At 42.4% G+C, this 18545-nt stretch overlaps 1 protein-coding gene across 3 annotated transcripts in view; it reads right to left on the reverse strand.

Moving 5' to 3' along the window:
- The window catches only part of LOC143033019 (uncharacterized), a 787267-nt gene that overhangs the window by 523771 nt on the left and 244951 nt on the right, over positions 1 to 18545 (reverse strand). The gene's annotated exons all lie outside the window — the stretch shown is intronic.

An 18545-nucleotide genomic window follows, 5' to 3' on the forward strand; every position in this document is an offset into this window, starting at 1 on the left:
TATCTGTGATCCTCTTCAGCAGAATGAAGAAGACCACAGATAGTGGTCGAAATATACAGATTTTCTGTCTATCTTATCTCATTCTCCAACAGCGGGTCAATAAGCCTCATTTTACAAATGTGCTACTACATTGTACCTTATCAGGTCATGTTCAAAGCTCTATACTTATTTTCAGTTGCCAAAATCATATTAGAGGTGCTCGTTCACAGTGGCTTAGAATGTCACTACTTGGGCCAGCGTCAAAGAGTTGAGGCGGTTCGAGGCTGCCTGGCGGAGGAACGAGTTCATAAGACCATACTAAATCCATTTTCTCCTTCAAAATCTCCGTAAAGATGTACCGTCTTAACGCTCCCTTAGATGGGGGAATTAGTGATAATTGAAACACACACACACACATATATATATATATATATTATATATTATACCAAAGTTTAGGTAGAACACAACCCTCATAATTTTCCAAATCCCTATGAAGATTTCTCTTACACAATTAACTCATCCTAGTAACTTATCATTACATGTATGTCAACTCATGTTGTTCTTCTCGCAGCACGCTTTCCACTGTTTTCAACTCATTTACGTCTCTCACTTACTTCCACAATAATTCATTCCGTTGCCATCTTTCAACTGCTTCCTACACATTCCTTTGCGAAGATCCACATCTAATAATTTTTACGACAGTCGCATGTAGGATTCGAACCCGCTGCTTTCGGCCACCATAAGATTACCTTCACAGAGCCTTTACCCAGTGGGTTGGAATCTTACATGCGACTGTCATAAAAAATTTCAGATTAATGTCGCTGTCACTGGCGATTTTCTCTCATCTACATCTAATTTAAAGGATTCTGGTCTATAGCTGTGCCTGGATGGTTATCTGATGATTTTATTTAAGAAACTTTCTTTAGCTTACCGTTAGCTGGTGGCGTAATTGGGAGTGTGCTGGTCGTGCACTCGCGTATTTGCAAGTTCGAATCCCGCACTTCTCGCTGATTACCAACAGTGATTATTACCTGTCCCAACAGTGCAAGCACACATGACAAAGGATGGTTTAGGGTGCAGCTACGCGCTTCCTGGCGTACGCTCCCCCTACTTGTAGACACTGCGCCAAGTGAATTCAGGTTTGGCCAAAGCAAGATCAAGGTTAAAGCGAAAACAGCAAACAAAAGTAATGTATTGTTGCCGGCAATGGCAATGGAAATAACAACGACAATGGCAATGACAGTGGCAATGACAAAGACAATAACAAAAGGCAATAACTAATGCAAGGACTAGGTCGACGGCTAGCATTAGGAATAAGATTAAGCTTAGGATTAGGCTCAAGATTAGGATATGGATAAGGATAAAGATCAGTATTAGGGCTAAGATTAGGATTAGGATAAGGGCTAGTGTTAGGATTAGGGTTCGGGTTACAACTATGACTAAGGTTAGGGCAAGTGCTAGGGTAAGGCAATGTACAGCCACGCCCACATTCCCGTCCCCGTCCACGTCCCTGTCCCTGCCCCCCGTCCACGTTCCCGTCCACGTCCCTGTCCCTGCCCCCCGTCCACGTTCCCGTCCCCGTCTCAGTCCCTGTCCCACGCACCCGTCGCCTAACGTGACCATGTCTAAGTCTATTGCTAAGCCTATGCCTATACACTCTCGTATGTTTCATAGACCTGTGGTTCTGCTCGTAGACATCGGTATGACTATAATTAAAGGGATTATCACACTGAGCTATTTTTCTTCCTACATCCTCCCTCCAACCTCAATTTGAATAAAGAAAATGACTTCACTTACAGAAATCTAGACTTCTCTAAGAACATTTCAACAGTACGTCTAACATTCGTACAAGTCTACAGTATCTTAGTTCACCATTCGGCTTTGCTATATATGACGGAAAGATAATCTGCCATTTGGAATTTTGAAAAATTGAATATTGTAACCAAAGTCGTTTTTACTCAAACAAACCTTCAGCGGTCGGTGCTGATGAAGCCTGTTGAAGCTCAATATGATAACCCCTTAAAGCACTATTACAAAAAAAAAAAAAAATAAATAAATAATAATAATAATAATAATAATAATAATGATAAATCTATACCAATTCAGCGTAACGACAAAACGAAAACAACGTTGGGGACATGCATGAGCGCTTGCTTGATTGGTCCTCATTTGTTTACCCGCCTAACGCTTATTTAAGCGGTTACGGATACTTGAGGAAGATTTTTTTATTTGTGTACTGAGGATGTCTAACGGACCATAACATGTGTTGTCTCACGTTTTCATATTAGTGTTAAATAACACCGCTGAGCAAACATACTTTGTAATTTGAACTTCAGAGAATGTGCAAGGCAAAGGATTAATGGTTTGTGGGTTTTTTAATAATATTAAAAAGATATATATATATATATATATATATATATATATATATAAAGTGGTGACAAAGTAAAATATATGAAACTTTAGTGAAGCTTTTGGTAGACAAGATTATTATTTTGGATTTCTCATTGAAAAAAAAAATCTATATTTTTTATAAAAAGAATAAAAGTAATATCAGTTATGATAACCAAAACGCTGTAGATACTTAATGTTAGTGCACATTTATGCTTTATGTAGGGAATCTATGACTCAGATCTTTGTCCATGCGGTCAATGAACACATGCTGAATAATTGTAACGTGGTTGGACCGCCCTGTCCATTAACACACTGACAAAAACCAGAACTAGTGACCCGTCTCACCAATTGCCAGTGTTGACAACTTAGGCTGTTGACCTACTAAATAATGAAATAATAGGAAGAGGTCTTGTATAGTTTGACTTAAATGCGCTTACGTACACTAACACAAACATGAACAGACAAGGACAAGGACAAGGACATGGATAAGGATACGAACACGAACACACACATACACACGATTCGGTGGCGCCGTTGGTAGAGCGCTGGACTGGAAAGTACGGTAGTGCTCGCAGTACCCAGTTCGAATCCTGCCCAGGGCCGAAATTATTTCGGTATCGCTGTGCTTCGGGTCGTTACTCTGACTCTCGTGGGCGGGGAGTTGGGGGTGTGTGTGTGAGAGGTCATAGCATTACCCATAGATCGGTCATACGAGCTCTGAGGTCTCTTCCGGGAGGGAAATAACTGTCGATCACGAGTCCAACACGTGATCCAAAGACCAAGGTGAATACACACACACACACACACACCATTACTCATAGATCGGTCATATATGAGCTATGAGCTCTCTTCCGGGAGGGTAATATCTGTCGATCACGAGTCCAACACATGATCCAAGCCCTTGGTGAATCACACACCCACCCAAACACACACTAATACATAAAAACCGTACTATACAAGGCAAGTATCAAATGAGAAATGGCTAAAGCTGTTTTGTTTGTTTCAACTTGTTAGCCGTAATGATCACCATTTATAATAAAGACATTGACAGTCTCTCATTCAGGTCATATAATAAGCAAACAACCACGAAGTAAACTAACCAAATAGTCACTAGTCTATGAAATAACGACCTTATCGTAGTTTGAAACTTGCTGGTCTCGTACTCACTCAGTTGTGGGTTCGAATCCCGCACTCCTCTCAGAATCCCGGCAGTGACTGTTACCTGCCCCTAATAGCTTCCCAAGCACATAGGGCAGGGGTGGTTGCTTTGGGAGCAATTACTTAGCGCCTCCTGGCGTATGCTCCTCATCAACACCATATATATTCATTATTGTCCGCCTACAACCCTTTCCTTATATTAGTCTCCAACAATTCACAGACGCTTTATAAGTCTACGGTCTGTCTACTACTACTTCATGACCTTACCTGATTCTAAGGTATATCACTGCAATCATGTCTCTATTCTATCGTATTATATTTGCAATGACGAGAAAAAAAAAAAAAAATGTATAAAGAAATTGTCAAAAATATTCCCGTTTCTGTAGCGCCCGAAACAGCTCATCCAGGTCAGTCAAGCAGTTAGCATATTTCTTTATGTTTTATATTTTTCCGTTCGAATCCATTTCCTCCTTATATGTCATCGGCCAAACGAGGAGACTCCTCCGTATTGCTCCGTCACGCCATGATCGTTTTTTAATTGTCGGTCGCAAGTGTTATGACACGAATGTAATGATGATCACCGACATTTTAATGGCCCGTTAAGTATCGAAATTCTTTCTCTCTTTCTTTCTTTCGTAACTACATTTTCTTTTCCGCCGCTCTCGCTCCCTTTAGCTGAAATGTTCATTTCTACCGAGTGACAGGGAGAGGAGAAATGGGAGGAAAGGGAGGGAGGAAAGGGAGAGAGGAAAGGGAGAGCGGAAAGGGAGGGGGGAAAGGGAGAGCGGAAAGGGAGGGGGAAAGGCAGAGAGGAAAGGGAGAGAGGAGAGGGAGGGGGAAAGGGAGAGAGGAAAAAGAGGGGGGAAGGGAGAGAGGAAAGGGAGGGGGGAAAGGGAGGGGGGAAAGGGAGGGGGGAAGGGAGAGGGGAAAGGGAGAGAGGAAAGGAGGGGGGAAGAGAAAGAGGAAAGGGAGGGGGAAAGGGAGGGGGAAGGGAGGGGGGAAAGGGAGAGAGGAAAGGGAGGAGGAAAGGGAGAGAGGAAAGGGAGGGGGAAAGGGAGGGGGAAAGGGAGAGAGGAAAGGGAGGGGGGAAAGGGAGAGAGGAAAGGGAGGGCGAAAGGGAGAGAGGAAAGGGAGGGGGAAAGGGAGAGAGGAAAGGGAGGGGGAAAGGGAGAGAGGAAAGGGAGAGAGGAGAGGGAGGGGGAAAGGGAGAGAGGAAAGGGAGGGGGGAAAGGGAGAGAGGAAAGGGAGAGAGGAAAGGGAGGGAGGAAAGGGAGAGAGGAAAGGGAGGGGGGAAAGGGGAGAAGGGGACAGGGAAGAGAGGGGGGAAAGGGGGGAAGGGGAGAGGGAAGGGAGGGGGTAAAGGGAGAGAGGAAAGGGACAGAGGAAAGGGAGGGGCGAAAGGGAGGAAAGGGAGGGGGGAAAGGGAGAGAGGAAAGGGAGTGAAAGGGAGAGAGGAAAGGGAGGGAGGAAAGGGAGGGGGGAAAGGGAGAGAGGAAAGGGAGGGGGGAAAGGGAGGGGGGAAAGGGAGAGAGGAAAGGGAGAGAGGAAAGGGAGGGGGGAAAGGGAGAGAGGAAAGGGAGGGGGAAAGGGAGAGAGGAAAGGGAGGGGGAAAGGGAGAGAGGAAAGGGAGGGGGAAAGGGAGAGAGGAAAGGGAGGGGGAAATGGAGAGAGGAAAGGGAGGGAGAAGGGAGAGAGGAAAGGGAGAGAGGAAAGGAACGGGGTAAAGAGAGAGGAAAGAGAGGGGGGAAAGGGAGAGAGGAAAGGGAGAGAGGAAAGTGAGGGGGGGAAGGGAGAGAGGAAAGGGAGGGGGAAAGGGAGAGAGGAAAGGGAAAGAGGAAAGGGAGGGAGGGTAAGCGTGGGGGAGAGGGAAAGGTAATGTTAGCTGAAGGGATAGGCAGGGTAGACTGGGGTATAGGAGGTGCTGTAGTGAATACTACAGTTTAGGGGGAAAATGGTAGGAGGTACAAAAAGGGATAGGGGGTAGAGGAAAGGGTTGGGGTAAGAGGAAGGGTAGGGGAGGGATAGAAGAGGGCTAGAAGAGGGGTAAAGGAGGGGTAAAAGAGGGGTAAAGGAGGGGTAGGGGAGGGGTAAATGAGGGGTAGGGGGATAAATGAGGGTAAAGGAGGGGTAGGGGAGGGTAAAGGAGGGGTAGGTATGGGTAAAGCAGGGGTATGTGAGGGGTAAAGGAGGGGTAGGTGAGGGTAAAGGAGGGGTAGGGTATGGGTAAAGCAGGGGTATGTGAGGGGTAAGGGGTAGGGGAAAAGGGTAGGGAGTAGGAGGAGGGGTAGGGGAAAAGGGTAGGGAGTAGGAAGAGGGGTAGGGAAGGGATAGAAGAAGGATAGGGAAGTGGTAAAGGTGTAGGGGAGGGATAGGGGGCTTTGGGAAAGCGTGGGTTAAGGGAAGGGTAAATTAAAGGCAAGGGAAGGGGTATGGGAAGCGGGAAGAGACGGGGTAAGGAGAGGGGGGAAGGAAGGGGAGGAGAGGGGTAAGAGGAAAGTCCAGAGGAGCGGGAAATGTGAAGCGGAAGAGGGAGGGGAAGGGAAGGTGATGGGGAAGAAGAAGCTAAGGGGAAAGGGAAGGGAATGGGAAAGGGAAGGGAAGTGAAAAGGATATGGAAAGGGAGGCGAAAAGGAAGGGGAAGGTTAGGTGAAAGGGAAGGGGACGTGGAAGAGGAAAGTGAGGAAAAGGGGAAGGGGAGGGGAAGGGGAAGGAGAGGTGAAGAGGAAGGGGGAAGGGGAAGGGGAGGGAAGGGAAAGGAAAGGGGAAGGGAAAGAGGAGGGGAAGGGAAAGAGGAGGGGAAGGGGAGGGGAAGGGGAGGAGAAGGGGAGGTGAGGGCGAATAGGGACGGAGAAAGGGATGAGGACGGGGAAGCGAAGGGGAAGTGGAGGGGGAGGGGAAAGGGGAGGGGAAAGGGGAGGAGAAGGGGAGGAGAAGGGGAACAGGGACGGAGAAGGGGATGAGGGAGGGGAGGCGAAGAGGAAGGGGAGAGATAGGCGAAGGAGAAGATGAGAAGAAGGGGGGGCTGGGTAAAGGGGAAGATGGGGCGAAGGGGAAGGTGGGGCTAAGGAGACTGGGAAGGGGAAGGGGAGAGCAGAGAGAAGAGTGAAGGCTGTAAGATGCAAACTGGAGGAACGGGGTTAAATTGGGAACAAAGAGATTGGAAAGGTAAAGTGACGGGGGAGTAAACGCGGACTGGTTAAGAGTCTGGGGAGGGAATAAAGAAAATAGGATAAAAAGTGAAAGGAGGATGAGAAAGGTGAAGGGAGTGGAGAAGGAGGAGGAGGAGGAGGAGGAAAAGGAGGAGATGGAAGAGTAGGAAGAAGAAGAGGAGGAGGAGGAAAAGGAAGAGGAGGAGCAGAAGGAGTAGGAAGAGGAGCATGGAGGAGTAGGAGGGGGAGCAGGAGGAGGAGGAGGAAAAGGAAGAGGAGGAGCAGGAGGAGGAGGAGGAGCAGGAGGAGGAGGAGGAGCAGGAGGAGGAAGGGGAAAAGGAGGAGGAGAAGGAGGAGCAGGAGGAGTAGGAAGAGGATGAGGAAAAGGAGAAAAAGGAGAAGGAGGAGGAGGAGGAAGAGGAGAGAAAGGATACGAGGAGGAAGAGAGGGGGGGAAAGGAGGAGGAGCAGAAGGAGCAGGAAGAGGATGAGGAAAAGGAGAAAAAGGAGGAGGAGGAAGAGGAGAGAAAGGATACGAGGAGGAGGAGAGGGTATCAACCCTTTCCCTCCATCCTCTCGGGGTCCCTCCCTCCCTCCCTCCATCGTCAGGATCAGGTCTTTGCATGACGTCAGCGGTATCAGTAGCTTCGTGGTGCTCATCAAGTCGTGTCCTTATCTCCTTTGTCATCGACGTTCCTACAGGCACCCTGGCACCTCAAATGCCAGCGACACTGACACTATCAGCCAAACGGCTCAAGTCCCTGACAGTGACATCGCAGGTGATAACGAGAGTAATGTTATCAATGGCTGTCAGTCTCTACCTCTGGTCTTCCCCTCTACATTCTCCTACCTTCGTCTCTCTCCGCCAAAAGCTCTCTCTCTCTCTTTCCCTTAACTTTATGCAATCTCAACTTATTCTACTATTATTCATTTCTCTGCTTTCCTTGATCACATACACACACATGCACGCACACACACACACACACACACACACATGCATACACACACACACACATGCATACACACACACACATACATACACACACACACACACACACACACACATACAAGCACACACACATATATCTTTACTATTTCTTAGCCTTCCTATTTCTCCTTCTACGTTTCGTCTCTTTGTTTACTTTCTCTTTTTCTTTCTTATTCTTCTTACCCTTTTTCTTCACTTCCTTAGCCTTATTTTACTATCTTCTCTTAATCATTTATTATATCTTTTGTTTCTTTTCTTATTCTTTTTCATTCCTTTGCTTCCTTTCACTTTCAACTTCCCTTTCTCCCCCTTCTATTTTTTTTTAACTATAAGTTGTCTTCTATCATCCTATTTTTCTTGGATCTGTTTTTACCCTCGCCATAACCTACTTAAATTACTTTATTATAACCTAATAAAATTACTTTTATCTATAGAAAAAAATATCATTGGAACAACAATTTAAGTAAAAATACATGCACCGACTCAAAGTAAATAAATAACAAAAAAATATGACACATTTTCAATGTAATCTGATTACTGTACACAGACTCTTCAGCAACTTTAGTGAAGAAACTCACCACTGCGTTGAAACGAACAGGCTGCGATAGCCATCAATGCCACTTGTTACCACCACTGACCTCTCCTTCCTTTCCCATCATCAACCCCTTTCGTCCCGGGTCACACGATTCTCTTTATCCTAGTTCCCGCCAACCTGTTCCATTCATCTCCGTAACACTCTGTTGGTAGTGAAGGGAGTCTACAGACGTTCCTCAACTTATGAATGAGTTACGTTCCGAACGGTTCGTAACTCGAAGCATTCAGAGGTCGTTATTCAATATAAAGATACTCAAATCTATATGCATAAATATGATGTACATTCAATACGTGTTTTCTTATCCCAGAACAAATTACTAATTATACGTACATAAAACAATTAATTGTAATACTATTATTTTAATTTTGGATTTGTTACCTTTAAACTAGTAAAGTAAGCTCGAGGCTTGGTTCGTATGTCTGAAAGTTCGTAATTCGAATGTTCGTAAGTAGAGGCGCGTCTGTAAATCCCCTTCAACAACCCCTTAAGTATTTGATGTTAATTACCTTTTTTATGTTAATTTCCTTATTTCTAGTTGAAGAGACTAATACATTCAATTCCGTGGAACCCTCTCGGTAGAAAAGTGATGACCTTATCCCAGCCCGCTGTTCTTATACATCTTCGCTAACTGAGGAGACGATTCAGTTCGACTAAAGGAAACATTCCTTCTGGAGTTACTCCTATAGAAGCTGAGTGTCCTTTATACATACATTATCTTTTATGTAGACAGATAACTTCATTCACCTTAGGAGAACCTTTGGAAGTGGCTGAAACTAGTCTCTCAACCAATGCAAATGTTTCTTTTATATAGTTATTCTTATGAAACTAGATGATTTAATTTAACTAATGGATATGTCACAACCTCGGTTGAGAAAAAATTATATCATATATATATATATATATATATATATATATATATATATATATATATATATATATATATATATTGTCTTAAAACTTATCAAGCAATTCTATTCAATTAAGGAGGACATCACACTAAGCATAAGAAAACTCGTATCTAACAATAGCCCTGAAACGGTGCTACCTCTTTATGATTCTCCGGTCTTCCAAAAGGCTACTTTCATCATCTTCAAGAAAACTCAAGATTTCTGTAAACCAAAACTCCCCGCGAGACCTTCTGCCAAGGGAAACGCCTCGCGCGGTCTTTGACCGGCCTCAACACCTGAGAGCTTTATTCAGGCGAAGGGGGCGTCACCGCAGCCGAGGAAGATAATGTCATCCTCCTCTTTCACCTCTCCCTCAGCCACCGAACTCCCGCCGATCTCTGACAAATATGGCGGCCCGTATGAAGGTGAGTAACCCCGACTTCACCTCTCTTCTCTCATCCCCCTCCCCACCTCTCCCCCTCCCCGCCTCCCCTTCCCTTTTCCCTCCCCACCTCTCCCCCTCCCCACCTCTCCCCCTTCCTCCCCACCTCTCCCCCTCCCCACCTCCCCTTCCCCACCTCTCCCCCTCCCCACCTCTCCCCCTCCCCTTACCCTTCCTCACCTCTCCCCCTCCCCTTCCCTTCTCCCCTCGTCTTACACATCCCTTTCCCTCTCCTCCTCCCCATCATCTTCCCCTCCCCACCTCTCCCCTTCCCCTTTCCTTCTCCCTTCCCTCTTCCCTCCCCTTCACCTTCGTCTTACCCATCCCTTTCCTCCTCCCCTTTCCCCACCCCTCCCTCTCTCCATCATCCTCCCTTCCCCCTTCCCTCCTTTTCCATCTCACCTTCCCTTTCTCTTCCCACTTCCTTCTCCTTCTAACCTCCCATTCTCCCTCCACCTCCCCTCTTCCTTCCCCTTCCCCCTACCCCTTCCCCTCCACACCTCTCACCTTTCCCTTCCCTTTCCCCTCTCCTTCCCCCTTCCCCTCTCCTTCACCTTCGTCTTACCCATCCCTTTCCCTTTCCTCTTTCCCTTTCCTCCTCCCCTTTCCCCACCCATCCCTCTCTCCCTCACCCTCCCCCCCCTCACTTTCCCTCTCACCCTCCCATTCCCCCTCCCACTCTCTTTTCCTTCCCACCTCCCCTTCTCCCTCCCTTCCTTCCTCCCCTTCCCCCTCCCCGTCCCCGTCCGCTTCCTAATGCTGCTCTTTTAATCCCATTTATCTGGAGAAGCCACTCACCTGAATAGAATAGTCTTCCGATAATTGTAGAAAAACAAAGATGTCACAAATTTCAAAGATTTTCGTTTAGCAGTTTATTATTATTCCCATCACCTCAAGACGCCATTTAAAGAAGAATGAACAAATAAATGAACGAATAATTAAATTAATATATAGAAAAATAAACAAAAATAAATTAATCAATAAGTAAATATATAAATAAAATAAATTAGGAGATAAACAAACGCACAAATAAATAAATAAATAACGATGAAAAATACGTAGACAAGTATATAAACAAATAGAATCATAATCAAATACATGAATAAATTAATGAACTAATAACAAACAAATAAATAAATACATAATATAGATAAGTAAATAAGTGTGTAAATAAATATGTAATGACAAATAAAAATAACAAATCCAACCCGTTAAATTAAGTTACATGTAAACAAATCTTTAGTATTCTATTCCATTGCTGAGCTCAAAATAAATGCTTCTAAATCACCTATTACGGTACTTAGACATCACGTGGATAAACTAGTTGCAGGCAGGACGAAAAAAAAAAAAATTTTACATCACCTAGAAGATAAGACTCCTTTATTACATGCATAATCATACACACGCATACAGAAAGTACATACGTGTTTGTGTATATATGCCTGGGTGTGCGTCTGCGTGTACGTGTCTGTTTGCGTGTGTACACGTGTGCTTGTGATTGTGTGCACATGTTTATGTGTGTGCGTGCATATGTATGTTCGTGTGTGTTTGAGTGTGTGTGTGTGTGTGTGTGTGTGTGTGTGTGTGTGTGTGTGTGTGTGTGTGTGTGTGTGTGTGTGTGTGTGTGCGTATGTGAGGGTGTATGTTTGTATTGACATGCGCGTGTACGTGTTGATGTGCGTGTACATTGTATGTGCGTTGAATAAAGAGTACATTTATACATACATAGATGTACATATGTGTATGCACAATTCTATATAAAATATACATGTAAGTTCCTCTCACTTTGAGTACTGTTCTGCTGTTATGTCATCAGTCGACATTATAAATGATACATCAATTCCACAAATGCTTTCCTATATATAACCTGTCATCAAAATATCCACTCCATAGTAGTAAAGACCTTTTATCATAACAACATCTTGACTTTAACTATAACAAAATCGACTAATGATGTTTCCCATGTCAAGGGTGAGAACAGCTCGCGTGTCCAACAATAATCCTCATAAACTCCACCCTTTTCCAACCATAAACCAACAACCTTCTCTTCCTCCTCCTCCTCCTCTTACTCCTTTTTCTCCCCCTCTTCCCATTCCTCCTCCTACTACTACTACTCCTCCTCTTCCTCCTTCTTCTTCTCTTCCTCCTCTTCTTCCTTCTCCTCCTCCTCCTCCTTATTCTCTTCCTCCTCTTTTTCCTTATCCTCCTCCTCCTGGCCTCCTTCTCCTCCTCCTCCTCCTAGCCTCCCTCTCCTCCTCCTGTACCTCCTCTTCCTCCTCGTCCTCGTCCTCCTCAACGCCACGAAATCGTCATCAATATTTCCGACGGGGTTGACCTTTGACCTCTCCCTTCTGGAAGGCGCGAAAAGGCCGAGGGCGCCACCAAAACAATGACCCTTCAATATCCACTAACAAGACAGATCCAACAAAAGAAACGTCATCAACAATGGTGTTATCTGTCCAAGAATTTTTCGCAAGTTTTCTGGAAAAAATGACAATTTGTACAAGAACACGGATGTGTGCAGTGTCAAGATGTGTCTTTGGACTACAGAAGCTTCGTACGAATGTCATGACATCGGGAAAAAGAATGATGCAGAAGACATACACAGTGAAATGAAAATTGCAAGATCACATAAAAATGTACAAAAGAATGCAACAAAAGTTTATAAATGTACATGACAGCATAATTATACACAGATTTAGTAAACGATTCATCAACAAACTTGGAAATAATTACTGTCATATAAACATATTCTAATAAAATTGTGAGAAATATACATCAGAAGAAAAATATACATAGAACATATTTTCTAATTAGTATGTCAAATAAAACAGCTACAAATCTCATGCACAAGTACTCATACACATATTCGCATACACATATATTCATACACACGCTTTTTCAACTTTGAAAACCCTTATTGCTAACGAAATTACAGTCGTTATATGAATTCCTGTTTCTTTCAATGTTTTAATAACAAGAACATATAACACTCATTAACCTTTCATTGTTTTTTGGGGGGGGGTTTGCTATGCTCATGACAGAAATCAAAATATATGAAACAATAAATTTAAGACAAGGAAGACTATTGAAAGAACAGCGACCGCAAAATGCTGCTCATAAGGGTACGTACATATACCAAAGGCCTTTACGAAGGAGGTAGAAAAAAAAAAAAAAAAAAAAAAAAAAAAAAGGCAAAAAAACCACTCCCACCCATTCCATCCCCCACATACTCCACTCCCCTCTACCCTCTTCCCTCCCTCTTATCTTGGCACCTCCTGGATAACGGGTCATCCCTGCATCTTGTCCACTGCCCTGGGTCAGAAGCAGTGCAGCAAGAGACACAAGGGTAGATTCTGAAATTCCATTTCTTGTCCTACACCAGGATGGCAGTCCAGTTTGCATGCATATTTTGCATACTATCCACATTTTCTAAACCTATCTATCTATCTATCTATATATATATATATATATATATATATATATACACACACACAAACATACAAATATATATAAAAAAAAAAAAAATCTTCTCCCTTATAAGGCAGGTAGGCATTTTTTTAACCGACTAACTTTCTAGGTGGGCACACATACCAAACGTCCTGGAATAATGATCGGTTACATCCAATCTGTTTCATTTTCTTTTATTGTGTGTCCATTCCAAATGTGGCAACTTCATCATTACTTCAGTATGTCGTCCAGTTAACTTAAGCTATTTTATTCACCTGAGGATTAAGCAACACTGAAGGAGTTAAAACCTTTCAGTTAAGGTCTCCAACTTGGTTTCATTTTTCAAGAACTACATTTTGACTAACAATATATTTATACCAATAAAGAGAATCATAAATGTGTTCTCTTTTTTACTGAACCAATGGTTTTCTATTAACACGCTTGTTTCTGATATACAATTATACCACATTTATTAAGACTAACGTAGCTTTACATGTATATTTGTGCGACACTGCTTCTGACCCAGGGCAGTGGACAGGATGCAGGGATGACCCGTCATCCAGGAGGTGCCAAGATAGGAGCGAGGGAGGAGGGTGGAGGGGAGTGGAATATATGGGAAATGAAATGGGTGGGAGTGATTTCTATGGCTTTTTCTTTTTGGCTACCCCCCGTGTAAGGGGGAAAAAGCCTTTGGTATATGTATGTACATACATACATATACACATATATATATATACCTGTATATATATATATATATATATATATATATATATATATACACATACATCAGTGAATGGGTCCCAGTGGATAATATATATATATATATATATATATATATATATATATATATATTATCAACCACAAACACTTTAATTCTAAGTCATCAACATCGAGGGAGACTCGTGGAGGCTGTGAGAAGGTTTACACCACGAGGACCTCAGCTTCAGCCAACAGAGACTACCCTACATTTCTTAAAGAAAAATACATAATTCTAAAACAGACAAACCACTAGTTATACTACGACGATTCAAGCTGTATTTATTACTGAAACGATGCACACAATTTCATTCACTTAATTGTACTTTGAAATATCTTCCCTAAACTCAAAGCATTTAACAGAAACGTTTATGTTACCGTTATCGCTCAGAAAGCACAGAATGTAGACAGCATCTTGAATTATCAGAGATAAATATCGCATATAATTCCTGTTATTCTTAAATTTGCGATCTCTTAGAACAGCAAATCGTAATTATGTATCAGATGATGGTAATCATCTCATCCAATGACTTTCTTATCGAGTTTTAGATTCTTAAAAACACTAAGTTCAGTGAAAGAAAACTATCTTCCAAGATTTGTTCGAAGATAGATGGAGTATGGCGAAACATTAAGAGACTCGGATAGACATCTCTATCTGATTCCCATAATGTTTCATCATGTGTAATATATCTTAGGACAAAACTGAGAGGGCATTTTTGTCTTTCACTGTACCTTATATTTCAATACAATGAAGTACGGGGATGTAGTGCTTAGGAGCAGCAGGCAGGTACGACCAAGCAAAATATCTTAGTCTCCATATATCCAAAGCAAGATAAATAATTAATGAACAATTATTATCAGTACAATTACTCTTACAAGTCGTGCGCATAGACAAAAATATGGCGCTGGGTAGTGGGGTTAGTTTTCAAGTACCCTTTAGCATCTTAACTTACGCTTAAGATTTAATTGCAGTTGATTTGAAATGTACTTGCAACATGTGCAATCAACAGGTTTATGCTGTATTTCAAGAGCACATAGACTGTAATAATTCATTAGAGTTTGACACAAATTTGAATGTAAGAGTGTTAAGATAATCCAACGTCCGAGTTTTTTTTTTCTTCGTTTTTTCCCTGCCATTGCCAATAAAATTTTCTTATTGGGTATAAATGCACATAAATAATAGTCACTAACACTTTTGATGGATACAAACTTCCCATGAAACATTAAAACTGGGTATACACAAGCAATGCCTGATGAAATTTTATCACCCAAAATAAACCCAGCTCCTTAAAGAAGAAGAAGGAAGAAGAGGAGGAGGAGGAGGAAGAGGAGGAGGAGGAGGAGGAGGAGGAAGAGGAGAAGAAAGAGGAAGAAAGGAGAAGAAGAAAGGAGAAGAAGAAGAATAAGAAGAAGAAGAAGAAAGGAGAAGGAGAAAGAGAAGGAGAAAGAGGAGGAGAAAGATGAAAATGAGGAGGAGGAGAAGGAGGAGAAGGAGGAGGAGGAGAAGGAGAAGGAGGAGAAGGAAAAAAAAAAAAAAAGTAAAAGCTTAAGTGAGACCTCTGTCTTGAACACAAAGATTGCTGGCTAGATTAACACCTCGCCATTACTTATTATCATAACCTTTTGGGCTTTTAGCCTCGTACCCTCACAGTTTACAACACTCTCTGATGAATTCTGGATCACCATTTTCCACTTGGCGTTGAGCTATTAGTTGCATCAATAATGATATAAGTTCGATAGTGTACTACGCGCTTGTGGTGTGCAAGAGATGAATGTACTTCATAAGCAACCGCTCTCCGGGATGCATTCATAGTTTCACCAAATCTATTGTAATGATTATTAATGACTATTATTCTTTATCTGAGGAAAACATCTGGATATTCGAGTAAATCATTTGGCTGACTGAAAAGTTTACTATTATGTTCAGGTTTATAACTCGAAAGTAGAATATTTCTTTTTAGATCGATTTTCTAATAAAACACTCTTAGCTTCCCCGTTACTAAAGAAGAAGAAGAAGAAAGAAAAAAAAAAAAAAAAAAAAAAAAAAAGCACAACCACGAGCACAGGTACAAACACAAGTATACGTACACGCACAAATAGACACGAGCATACACACACACACACACGCACACACACGGACACACAAAATTGCCAATTAATATAATTTAAAAAATCTACATATAAACATACGTATGTACATGTGTCTGTTTGTGGGTGTGTCTGCGATTTTGCGTGTCTGTTTCTATGCCGAGTGTACATGTGCGTGTACATGTGCATGTATGCTTGTGCGTACGTCTGTGCGCGTTTCTATTTGTGTGTGTATTTGCGTTTGTGCGTGCGTCTGCGTGTTCCTGTTTATGTGTCTGAGTGTACATGTGCGTGTGTGCTTCTGTGTATGTGTGCGTGTGCGCTTCTGTGTATGTCTGTGTGTGTGTATGTCTGTGTGTACGTGCTCCCGTTCCATCCTTACAAAAAATTTAATCTGTACTTACGTTCAACTGATCTTTGCGAAGTTCTTTACTCCTAATGTTATACCATATAAGAGAGACTGGAGCCCTCACTCTCGTGGATAAACTAAGTTGAATTAAAATTACTGTATCTCAACAGTCATTACTTTCCTTCATATACCTCTTCTACATTATGGTATATTTCATCAACTTTATTCGGGTCAAGCGCTAAATGAAAAGTAGTTGATCAGATATTGTCAGCCTGACGATATCATCAGCTTTATCTTAGCCCGAATTTCCCTAAAGTTAGAACATAGACCCCGAACCATCGTATATGAAAAAAGGGTTCCAGGTTCTTGAGGCTGGTATGGTAGAGGTTCATAGGTGATCAACAGACTCTTAAGTGACATTGCTTCGCCATCAGGCACCGGCAGCAGGTACAAGGATGTAGTGTTTATTGTTAAGTACCGTGAAGAATGTTGTTTATGCCTCCCCTCAAATTCCATTCACTTATTGTATAATAATTCTCCTTTAATGTGTGGAGGGAGCTATTAAACACGAGAAATTCCTTTGTGTGGAGGGGGTCACGTATGTGTCTATGTGTGTTTGTGTGTGTGTGTGTGTGTGTGTGTGTGTGTGTGTGTGTGTGTGTGTGTGTGTGTGTGTTTGAATGGGTTAGGGCATGGATCAGTGACACAAAACAGAGGGTCACTATTAACGAAGTAAAATCCAAATGGGAGAGTGTTCATAGTGGAGTTCCCCAGGGATCGGTTTTGGGTCCTTTATGGTTCTTTATACATATATAAACGACTTGGACAATGGAATTATTAGAGTTGTTATCATGTTTGCGGACGACACTAAAATATGACGCCAAATCAGAAGAAGACATCGAGATACTGCAGTAATATCTAAACAAATTGTCCACATGGTCTTTGAAATGGCAAATGGACTTCAATATCTCAAAGTGTAGTGTGTTAAATGTTGGTTCATGCAATTCAGAAAGCAGGTATAGCTTCGATAATACATTTTTAGAGAAAACTGAGTGCCAGAGAGACTTGGGAGTGCTAGCGAGTCCTAACCTTAAATCCAGGAAACAGTGCATTAGAGCCAGGCATAGAGTTAACAGAGCATAAGTTTCATTGATAGGACGGTTACGAATAAAAGAATATAAGTAGTTATCAAAGTTTACCTGGCGTTAGTTGAACCCATACTTAACTATACGTTACAGTTTTGGTCTCCATCCTATAGAATGGATATCAATTCACTAGAATCAGGACAGGGGAGAATGACCAAAACGATATATGGGCTCAGAAATTTACCTTACGAGGACATTCTTAGGCATCTTACTTTACACTCTTTAGAAAGCAGAATCCGGAGTGATCTGATGGTGGTGTTCAAGTGAATGAAGGCCTTTACTAAGGTTAATGCAGATAAGGTCATCATATCAAGACAACAGGGCAGAATTCGCACAAAAGGGGTTTAAATTAAAAAAAAAACAAAAAAAAAAACAGAGTGGTCAACGAGTGGAATAAACTCAGTAACCACGTAGTGATGGCTAAAGCTATTTGTTGTTTTAATAGAAGGTTAGCTTTATGGATGGGTATGATAGGTGGTATTGGACATGGAACCGCCTAGTGCAGGCCTTATAGTCTTTTGCAATCTCCTCCTTTCTCATGTTCTTGTGTGTATGTGTGTGTGTGTGTGTGTGTGTGTGTGTTTGTGTGCGCGTGCCAGAGCGCGTGATTCACCATGATCTTGAATCAGTGCTGGACTCGTGATCGACAGCTATTACACTCCCGGATGAGGCCTCAGAGCTCATATATTGAAAAAATAAAGACAATAAAAAGCAATAATAAATAAACAAACAGGTAAACAAATAAAAGTATAGATAAATTAAATGTATAAATAAATTGAATAAATGCATAAACTAAATTAATGAATAAACAAATAAATAAGTATATAAAGTAAAGATAGATTAAACAAGATAAATTGGCGATTGGCTGAAGAAGCCACTTTCGGGATCCCTGACCTCCTTGACAACCTGAGACCTCATGGAACCAGTAGCTTCTCTTCCCTTCATTACGACAGTGATTCGGGATGATCAATGCATCGCTTCCGCTTGCAGGCGCCTCACGGCGAGCCTCCCGCCACCAGCATCGCACCCTCCTCATTTCCCGTTCCGCACCTTCTCCTCAACATCTCACACCGCTGTGACTCTGCTATTTATTGCCCCAATAACTTTCACTTCCACAGCTTCAGTAAACCTCCTTGCAAATTTCTTTGCCTAAAATTTTTAGTAACGTG

The sequence above is a fragment of the Oratosquilla oratoria genome, chromosome 15 (assembly GCF_046742065.1).
Source record: "Oratosquilla oratoria isolate Oo_2021 chromosome 15, ASM4674206v1, whole genome shotgun sequence".
NCBI lineage: Eukaryota > Metazoa > Arthropoda > Malacostraca > Stomatopoda > Squillidae > Oratosquilla > Oratosquilla oratoria.